The 11154-nt window shown below is 36.2% G+C and overlaps 1 protein-coding gene across 1 annotated transcript in view; it reads left to right on the top strand.

Moving 5' to 3' along the window:
- The first annotated feature begins 1051 nt into the window (after positions 1–1051).
- Positions 1052–11154, top strand: part of LOC127527241 (uncharacterized) — a 162664-nt gene continuing 152561 nt past the window's right edge. The window contains exon 1 of the mRNA XM_051925326.1: positions 1052–1157. The gene's annotated coding sequence lies outside the window, so the exon portion shown is untranslated. The remainder of the gene's footprint in view (positions 1158–11154) is intronic.

The raw sequence follows: 11154 nt of genomic DNA, 5'->3' as shown, positions 1-11154 counted from the left end.
AGGAACACCATAATACCACAGTAACACCTCATGTCGTTGTTGAAAAAGTAGGGTTGCCCTTCACCCTGTATGTAATATCGACCCAACAGGTTCTATAGACTGGAGTTTTAGGGCCTAATCAAAACTCTGACTAACAGAAGGAAGCGTGCAAGAAAAGAGAGGCAGAAAGTGACATGGGGAATATTGAGAGGTGAATTCTGGGAAAAACGGCAACCAGTATAGGAAGGACTTGAGATGCAGTGTGTTTTGTTGCTTCCATTTTGTCCTCCTTAGTGTTATTCTGGGAGAGGAGTCAATACAATCATTCCTCTTTCTTTGTAAACTTTCTTTTTCAAAGATAAAATTGATTCAAATACAGTGGTCATTAATTATGAAAGGAGTTAAAGCCTTAACCACCTTTCCTGCACAAGTTACAGACAAAGTGTGACAAAATTTCCCAAAACTCTTATTTATTCCATATTCCTTCTACCAACCAGTAAGGCCAAATTAATTACTAACAGTCATTTTTAAAATTCTCTACCTCTACTCTAGCTCTACTTTGCCAGAAGCACATCAGACTTATCATTAAAACGATAAAAAGTTTACTTTTGTCACTTACAAACACCTGTTCCCTTCCATCTAATTTCCTGCATGCAGCCCTAACTGTACTTCTTTGTTCTTCACATGCTAGATGATTCCTCTAATACTGAGGACTTGAGCTCTAAGGTGCTGTTCTGTAGGAAAAGCAACTGATCTCCTGATTACTGATTAGAACGAAGAAACATAACAAGTAAATATTGCTGTTGTTACACGTTAAATGTATTTTTACATTTCTGGCTGAGGTCAGTGCTTTATTCTCATACCAATCATTTTGGTTTAGAGGCTTTTATTTGCTCACATTATTGATAAGTGTCCTTAGAATCACATCCAGCTGGCCGGTTGTTGCTGCAGAGATGCCCTCTGTCCCACACCCTGCACTGTTGCTATGCTGCCTTGTTTGATCACCCTTCCTTCTTCTGACCTCACTTGAGTATTTGTTTGTTCTTTGAGCTATTTATTCTCTGAGGTGTGGATGTTGCCTTGCTGTATTATTGGCCAGCACAGATTTTACACAGGGTTGTATCACTGCTATCTGCACCACACAGTAATGGTCCAACTCAAGAAGAGCCAGGAGTCAGGTCAGTATGAGTACAATTCTGAACTGGCTAAAGCCTTATCCTTCAAAAAAAGTTGCTATTGAGCATTGCATGAATAACAGCTTTGAGACTTCAGTGATTCTTAAAGGTTTCTCTGGGGACAGTAATTGAACTTGTGGTCATTGTGAAAAACTGCTGCGGACGTTTGTGTGTTCCAGAGCTGTGAGTGATTATTAAATTATTAATGAATTTAGAACAGAAAACTGTTTTTGCAGCAAATTCGAAGAAGGCATCACATTGCAAACAATTCTAACGTTATGTAATCTGCACTTAATACTGAGCACATTTTAGTTTCATTTTTATAAGTTTTTATTTCGATATTATTTTCACCTGTCATTATTTTCATTAGTTTCAGTTTAATTTTCTGAGATTTTGACCATTTCTTTTTTAATTTTTATTATTGGTGACTTACTTCCATTAGTATTTATTTTCAGGGAATCATTTTAGTTTATTTTTCATTGTAGCCTAAAAAGAAGCCATTTGATGAAGATTAAAAAATACATACTGGGGCTCCAAAATGCAAGGATTGTAAAACTATGTAAATATGTAGATATGCCCATAAGTAATGTGATGAGCGTATTCTGATCCAACTATCTATTCAGAGTTCACTTCCAGATGTTTTGTCAAATGTGTCTCAGAAACACTGTGGTAGTGTCCATCTGGTGAAGGAGCTGGCTGTTTACTTTCAAACTGCCAGTCATGAATTTCACAAATAGGCAAATAATTCACACAGGCACTACTGGGCTGGACCAGCACACATTCTGTCTCTCTGGTTTTGAGTTCAATCAACTCTTTGCTACCAGGAAAAGATAGAATAGCCCAAATTCACTGTTTGTTGTAATGGATGCAACACAAAATCATGTTTATTTTTTGATGCTATGCAATTTCTTCCCACTTTATTTTCTTGTGAAGTAAAGTGGTCTGTACACTTATTATAGACTGTTTGCTTTCTGAACCCTTGTAGCCTCTTTTCAGTGTTGCTTGCAACATTCCATTTATTCAGTTCTATTTTCTTATTGTTATTTTGTTCGGTCTAATACATGTTTTATATTTATATTTGATATTTATACAGTTTTAATTTGAAATAATTACATATTTAATTATTTTCAGTTGCCACTGCTATGTTAAGAAATTAGTGTCTGCTGTACTGTTCAATGCTGTACAATATTTTCATTGCATGTTTATTCATATTTTTATTATGTTTATTTTGCTAGCAAAACGTGTTCTTCATTGTAATATGTAATGTCAATAAATTAAGCTAAATAGAACATTCTTCTCATTCTATTTGCATATCGTCTTTATGATCATATAAGTACGTTTTGAGATTTTCTGAAAATATATACATGCAATCTGAAAAAACATAAATATCTCTTGAGATCTGAAAAGGTATTGAAATCTGTCTCATTATATGTTCTCCCTCTACCTGCAGTGCTTAAGGTTGAGATAAAATGTAAATGTAATTTGCAAGGTAAATATGGTCAATAATCATCGGTAAAATCAGTAATTTGTGAAATTGACTGAGGTGAACAGACAAAAGGTTTCTGGAGACATAAAGTCTATTGATCTGTACAGCCTGTCATTTTACCTTTTTGGTAGGTTTCTGGTTTTATTGTGGCATTATGACTGTAAAAGCAGTTTAAGTGTGTTTTAAATTATTGACTTCTCCCCCAAATCCAAGCACCTACATCAATTATGCACTTGGCCAAGTTGATGCCAGTGCCGTGTTCGCAGTGGACCCAGGCAGGACTATCTAGTTTTCCTTTTTCCCTAGGTCTGTTACCCATGTTTGAAAAAAAATGTTCATGTTGGCCAACTAATAATGTTATGCTCAATAGTTTATATAACCCTGCAGTGCATAGCCATGTCCTGAAGAAGGAGAGACAGTCAACAATAGTGTATCAGCAATGGGTTTATTTAAAAACAGGAACAACCCATTTTTGTTTACACCTATTTTAATTTTATTTCAGTTAGAGCATATGGCATTAATTTCAGTAAGATTTCCTGGATTTTATGTTTTATTTCAATTAACAAATTTAGTCAAATTTAGAACATTTTTAGTCATGTTGGTGATAAATTTTGCTTTGCAAAAAATTGCAAAAGAAATGGTATTTGGTGACCAGTGAAGTTCATGCTATTGACACTGGAAAGGAGGGTTTCAGTTCCTGTTTTTCTACATTAATTCAGTATGTTTCTACCTATTTCTTTAATTATTGGAGTCACTTCCTGTCATGTGTAGTGGTAAGGTCATCTGGTGTGTGTTGCGGTTATGCTGGGAGTACAATGCCCACTTTGCCAATTATGAAGGCACTCGTGACAATCACAGTCTTTGTCAATACTTAAAGCTCTACAGCACTTGGAGGGTGGATATTCTCAAACCTCATCTGCAAAATGTAAGAAACAAAAAGGATGGCTGCTGTGTAATGGCTTGGCTTTCCATGTAGCATGTTTTCTTGTGAAGAAAATGCAGTAATGTGCACAGTGGTGCATTTTGGCATTTTTCTGTGTGGAAAATATGCACATGTCACATACATTATTTGCAAAATGCCCTGCACTTCTCTGTTTTACTGGTGTGCTGTGCTTTCCATTTATTACACAACAATGCAAGTAGACATAGAAGTATGCACAAAGTGTTAGGGAGCAATACTTCTTATTATACATCCAAAAAAAAATAAAAACTCCTCAAAAAACTTTTTACTTGGCTTATATTCATAATTTTCTGCTTTCATTTCATAACTTCATGTAAACTAATTTTAGTGTCAATTTCATGACACTTTATGAGAAATTTAACTTGGCCATTTTGTTAATCACTAGTCATTTTTACAGTTTTTCAGTGTAGATAAAGACAGAAATGCACACAAAGTGATATGGAAAAATATTCCTTGTTATATATCCCAAAAAATTTTTACAACTCCACAAATAAAATTTTCTGTTGAGCCAATTTGGAATCGCCAGTTAAGCTAACATTCAACTTCTCAATGAATTTGGCAGGACAACCAAACTACCTAAAGGTGAACCCATGCAGACACCAGATGAATGTCTAAACTCAATTAAAATAACATGCATGCAGAATATTTAAAAACAGGAGTTTGGATTAATGAGTCTGAAGTGATAACAACTGTTCCACAATTGCAAGATTCTGTTATAGATAGCTCAAGTTAACTTATCTATCTTTGCATGCAACAGAGAATGAATACACTCCATGTACAGTATGTATGTATGTATTGTAAACAGTCTAACTCTCTTTTGGAGAATACGGTACCCTCTTATATTTTTACTCATCATAATGTATTAGCAATATTACATTTATCACATTTTACACTGATGTTGTAGTTCACATAAGTACAGTTCCAAATGGATGAACCAATCCTCAGTATTTTTTTTAACACTTAAACTCAAATTCTTAGTAAAACAACATCTTCTGACATTTTGGATTCTATTATTACTAGTCAACGATGTCTACACTCTTCCCTCTCTCATTCTTACACTTTAGGCCTGGCAGCAGCTCTTATAAAACCTGTGATCCCCCTTTTACAGCACCCCATCCTTCAGCAAGCCCTTATTACAGTATGTAAGTTTATTGTACTTAACCCAGATACGTTCTAGTGAAAATGCACTCTAAAGTCATAGAATACTCATATTCAGAACATTATGAACATTTGTAATTTATTTATAATTTAAATATTTGCAATGTTAAGATTCAAAATAGTTTGGCCGAAAAACTCTAGCAATGCAGAATTTCCACTGTAAGAAAAAAGAAGCCCAAAGCAAACAGCTTACAAGAAAGACTGTTCTTTGGGATTAGCTTTGTTTACAGTAGATTTTCTGGGCAACTCCCTTCTGGAAGAAATCATGGCTTCTTTGTGTTGTATAGAATGAGCAAAAATTCTTTGCACACAATATAAATTCAAATGAAAGTACAGTTACAATAAGTTTTGCAAGTCGCCCCTATTAGTATGCAGACCCGTTTGTGCTCAAGGTTGAAGAAGTTGTGCTATGTTTGATTATGAACTGATTTTGTCCAACTTTAACTTCTATTCAGGAACACTCCTTGCTAAGTCTTTGAGGTGTCTGAGTTAATTTTTAGATAGATAGATAGATAGATAGATAGATAGATAGATAGATAGATAGATAGATAGATAGATAGATAGATAGATAGATAGATAGATAGATAGATAGATAGATAGATAGATAGATACTTTATTAATCCCCAAGGGGAAATTCACACAATTTTAACATGTAAGATGTTGAAATAGGCTATGTAAGATTCTCAAAACTTTTTCATTAAGTTCTCTTTATCATTTTTGTATATTGACACATAGATTGAAATGCAAAATTCAGATTTGTAACATAAGGCTTTTTTATCATATTTTCTCACTTCCAGCACACTGCTGATACTGAAGCTTGTTACTTGAAGTCAGAAACTTTTCCTTAATCATGAATTTCAGCAAGTAGGGTAATAATGTTGCATTCAAATGCTATTGGACAGATTTTAAATGTGAGCTTCTGAGTTGAAAATTCAACATAAACGCCCTACGAACTTGAGGCTCTTAGTAGGACAATGAGGAGAAAACAAAAGTCTCTGAGTCATGATATAATGCTGACATTTCATTGAATAAAATGTAACCTGGTCAGCCAGAAATGGCATTTTTGTTGTCAAATTGTATTTAGAGCAAAGTGTTGCACACTTAATAATGTAACAGCACTGACTAGTGACATCAGCTTGGGGATGAACTGACATTTCATCATACATATGAGTAGCTTTAGTGCCAGCTTCAGGGTAGCATATAAAAACGGTAAATCTGCCAAAGTCACATATGAATTCCAACTAATGAGGCAACAGTAAGCAGCTATTTTAAGGATAGTTAGTTATCTAAAAGGGTGATGTGAAGAATAAGATTTAATTGAATTGGTACTGGCACTACATTGGCATCAAACGCAGGATGATGAAAAGACCTACATTCTGACTTTGCAAAGTACTGAGTGCTGTAGGGACCCAAAATAGACTTGCTAGGCTATTCTGAGGAGTTGCTAGAAAGTCAAACAGCTAAGATCTGGACCTTGAATAACATTTGCAGCATCAATTCAACAAAGAATAAGAGCCAAGAGACCATTACATCTGCAGCCCTACATAAAGAAATTCATCTGCCCACTTATGATGGACAGATCGCTCCACATTAACACCTCTGCTGCACCAAATGACAGCTTAACACTTAGCATTTCCTCAGCATCCCCTGTCAATGAAGCAAATCTAGAACCCTGCTGATGTGTCTTTGTAAAGAGTCACATGGCTGCAATGAAAAAGAAGACCACCTCATTATTTTAAAGAGTTTGTGCACCATTACAAGGAGCTGGAAGTGGTTACTGTGGACAGTGACTTCAAAGGGAGGAAAATTAAATTAATGCATCCCTAGTTGTATCGGGGGTAAGTCAATAACAGTATGAAATGGCATTCCATTACGCAAATGAGAAGCTTCAGAGCCATTTGCAGGGAGGCCTATAAAAACAGCTAATCTCACCAACATCTCTTCCAGCACCAATTCAAGCTTTTGCTAGATGGTCTCCCATCCAAATACTAGCCAGGCCAGAATCTGCTTAGCTTCAGGCAGATGACTTGTTCTGAAGTGCATGTGGTATGGGTGCTGGCCATAAAACCATAACCATATGCCAAAAACACAAATTAATTCCAGCTTGTGTCACAACAGTGAGCAGTCCCTTTAAGGACAGCAAGCTACCTAAAAGAGAGAGTAAAGAGCAAGACTATATTGGTACTCTCTGCTGGATTGAGATCTGTGCCTATATTTATAACATCTCAGAGTAGGGAAATGGTCCTGACTTGCTAAAAGTGCAATAAATGGATGGTAGAATTGTTGTTGGAAGGACAGCATCTTCTAGCAACTCATTGGTCCACCTGTGCATTCTGGAGAACCATTGGGAACCTGGTTAATCTCAAAAACCTAACTGGCTCAAAGTTGAAAGTGTGCTGCAAACTTGGTACTACTCTTAGGGGCAGGAGTAAATGCATTTTACCAGTTTTCCTAATTTAGGAAGTTATTCCTAACTTCACAAGGATTCAGGAGAGATCATAAGCTTTCATAACTCACTAGAAGTTTCCAAAAGATGACGTTTAGGCAGAGACCGGCAAGTACATTCCAGGAAAGGAATAATTTTTTGGAAATACTAGACAACAAAGAATTCATAAAAAGATATCAATTTGACAAATATTATACATTATGTGATTAATCCTTCTACGCAGAGAAGCCATGTGCTGTCAGCTGAAATTGAAATGTTGGTATAGTTACTTTCTTAGCTACAGGTAAAATGCTCCTTTGCAATAGTGACGATCCTTGTATATCACAGCCAAGTATTTCTCAAATTTTGCACCAAACTTTAAACACCCTTACAATGTGTGAGGTATACTGAGTTTCAGAAACTGTTATTTTATGAAGTTTTTCCTGTGGTCATAAGTTTATGTACTTCAAAGTATGGTTGTGGATCATTCATCCATCCATCCAGCCATTTTCTATACCCACTTTTTCCTGAGTAGGGTTGTAGGGAAGCTGAAGCCTATTCCAGCAAGCATTGGGTGCAAGGCAGAAACAATCCATAGAGCATTCATCATTGAATAAATGTACCCATTATTGGGCTTTATTCTTATTCAGTGTGTGTCTCCATCTTTCCATCTTATTGTTTATTTCAGTTTTATTCTTTATGTTATTGCAAAGTGGCACCAGAAATGCACAGCTTAGCTCAGTATCCTGCCTAATTTTCCATGTTTTCCAAATTCTTCTACTACTACTACTACTACTATTATTATTATTATTATTATTATTATTATTATTATTATTATTATTATTATTATTATTATTATTATCAACTTCGTGGTTCTAAGTTAGTATCAGAAAACTACAAAACACTATCATAAGTTCCAACTTGTGGTTTGGGGTGTTGTGAAGTTGTGACATCATTCATTCTCAAATGTAAACTCTCACTACTGGCTGCGAGTGTGTGTAGGATGCTTTTTTAAATATGTTCTACTCTGAGGTAGGACAAATTCTTATCTTAGAGTGAATTTTAGTGCAATTCTGAGACACTAGATTAATACAGGACACTAACTAACTCAGCCAATCCAGGACATTCATACATTTATTTTTTTAAATTTGTTAATACTCAGTCTTTAATGTGTGTGATTATATAAACCAAATGATGGTTCATCTATTAATTAATTGATCTCTTGTTGCCTGGATAGGCTTGGGTTCCCCGTACCAATACAATATCAGTAGCTGTATAGTTTATATATACAGTCAGGTCCATAAGTGGACAGTAACACAATTTTCAAAAATTAGTTCTCTTTACACCACCACAATTTATTTGTATAATATAAACTTAATAGGGGTTCCAGAGGTAAACAGATGTTTAATATTTACTTATTTATTTCTAAAGTTCCTTGGGGTAGTGTTAACTAGAGAAAGGTTCAAGATAAAAAAGAAAACTATAATACCAAAAGGAAAAGTATTAAATATAAAATAGAATGAAAGTAAAATATTGTTTTCATTAATATGAAAACTCAGTTATTTCAATTAAATTGTTGAGTTTGCACTCAAGATGAATTTTATTATATAATTATGAAATGTGATCCAAAGCCTTATCTTTTGTTGTGATTTGTCATCATTTACCAAGTTAATTTTAAAACTAACATTTTTCTTTTAGTATACTGTACATTCATTCTGCATTTATGTGTTATTTCCCATGAGAGTGGGGCGGAGTGGTGGCTCTGAGGCTAGGGATGTGCACTGGCAATTGGAAGGTTCCATCCATCCATCCATTTTCCAACCCGCTGAATCCAAACAGGGTCACGGGGGTCTGCTGGAGCCAATCCCAGCCAACACAGGGCACAAGGCAGGGAACCAATCCCGGGCAGGGTGCCAACCCACCGCAGGACACACACAAACACACCCACACACCAAGCACACACTAGGGCCAATTTAGAATCGCCAATCCACCTAACCTGCATGTTTTTGGATCGTGGGAGGAAACCGGAGCGCCCGGAGGAAACCCACGCAGACACGGGGAGAACATGCAAACTCCACGCAGGGAGGACCCGGGAATCGAACCCAGGTCCCCAGATCTCCCAACTGCGAGGCAGCAGCACTACCCACTGTGCCACCGTGCCGCCCAATTGGAAGGTTGTTGGTTCAAATTTTGTAAACGTCAAAAGTGACTCTACTTCGTGGGGCCATTGAGCAAGGCCCTTAACCTGCAATTGCTCCATCCTGGGTATGACGTTAAGCTGCATCCAGCCCTGCATGTAGGCCCTCCAACTTGCAGGGAAAAACCTGGGGGTTGGTGGCAGAAATGGCACTTCAGCCACCATAAAAAAACCTCACACTGGTTTCATTCCATCTGAACTAGTTTGGTGCCGAGGTGTCGCCCGTCGCATGGCTGCACTCGGGTCCTAATCTGGGATCCTGAGTTGGTTTGTCATGTGGTGGGTGCAGCAATGCTCTGTATCAGTGTGTGCTCCTAACCTGGCGACTTTCTACATTACTGTATTATGTGTCTTCAGTTTGGAGTTTCTAACCCGTTAGGTTATTTCTGCCTCTGTATTTTTGCTACAGTCTCGTGTTGGATGTTCTAGTCTTCCTAATCTGTAGTAGCTGGTTGACCAGGGATGTGTTATTCTGAATAGAATACCATTTAGCTTTCAGAGTTGCACATTTGTTGTTACACTCATTTACATTACTTTCTTAATTTTGTTTATATTTGTAGTCTTGGGTATTGATGGCGAAAGTCACCATATGGCATTGATTCTTTTCTAATTAGATTTTTAAGGATATTTCATATTTTTTTTCATATCTTTAACCACTACGTTCCTGACTAATTGTGTTCATATAAATTCTAGGATTTTAGGTTTTTACCAGATAATTGTTTTAAGTTGTTACTTACCTCAACATTCTGTTATAATTCAGCTAATGCTATTTTCTACAGCTTTATTGTTTGTGCTCATCTTTTCCTGCTTCAATATCATTTTTAAATTTTTAAAAGATTTTTATAAGGTTTTCTTATATTTGTTTGACATAAGACATTTGCTGAGCTTCATCTTTGTCTGTTTTTGAACAGGATTAGAGGTTATTTTTTCTGCTTTCTCTTTCTTTTTCCCATGTTGCTTCCTCTAACCGAGCTATAAATTTTACTTTATCTGCAAGAGATTCAAAGGGTTCACAAGAGCTTGTCTCCAATGCATTAGAATTATAGGTAATTTCTTATGTTTTCACATTTCACAACAAGATGTTCTGATATTTAATCCCTAGAAAATGCACCTCATGCCAAAAAGGTGTCTCCAGAATCTTTGTTTTGGGCCTGTAGATCAAGGCAAAGATTGCTCTAATGACCAGATGACATTTTCTGCTGATCAGTAGATCACTGCTTCTGTTTTTATTACCACTTAAATAATAAACAATGTGTGAAATTCTTGGCACTCTATTAATGAAACTTCCTTCTAAGAAATCAAAGATTTGTGACACCCTTTGACTTTCATGCTAATATCACCTGCCAAACAAACATTAACAATCCAATGCAATGAGTTCAGGCATTGAATAAATTCTAAATTTAATGTGTCTTCTGTAATGGCTTCTTTCGAACATTTAAGATATAATGCTTAGTTTCTGCTACTGAGCCTATGGCTGACTGGGAAAGCAAGTGCTAATGGTCAGCTTTCTCCAAAGACAAAGATGAGTTGGGGCCTCGACTGGGAAAACGCCATTTAATGATAGGTTAGATTTCAGAGACAATTTTAAGATCAGACACAATACCGGTGCAGTTGTCAGCATAAAATACTGTTGTAGTTCCCTCCATAAATGCATCAGACAGCAAAATGATGGTCCAAGGTTGTCACATAGCTTTGTGGGAAAAAGAGTCAGGTCAATGTGGAGAGCTTAGCCAGTGCTACTTGTGGGATGGGTCTTCCTCAATGCAGAAAATA

The sequence above is a fragment of the Erpetoichthys calabaricus genome, chromosome 3 (genome assembly GCF_900747795.2).
Source record: "Erpetoichthys calabaricus chromosome 3, fErpCal1.3, whole genome shotgun sequence".
In the NCBI taxonomy this organism is placed as follows: Eukaryota; Metazoa; Chordata; class Cladistia; order Polypteriformes; family Polypteridae; genus Erpetoichthys; species Erpetoichthys calabaricus.
Note: the sequence above shows the minus strand (reverse complement) of the source record. Positions and strands in the feature narration are given on the sequence as shown.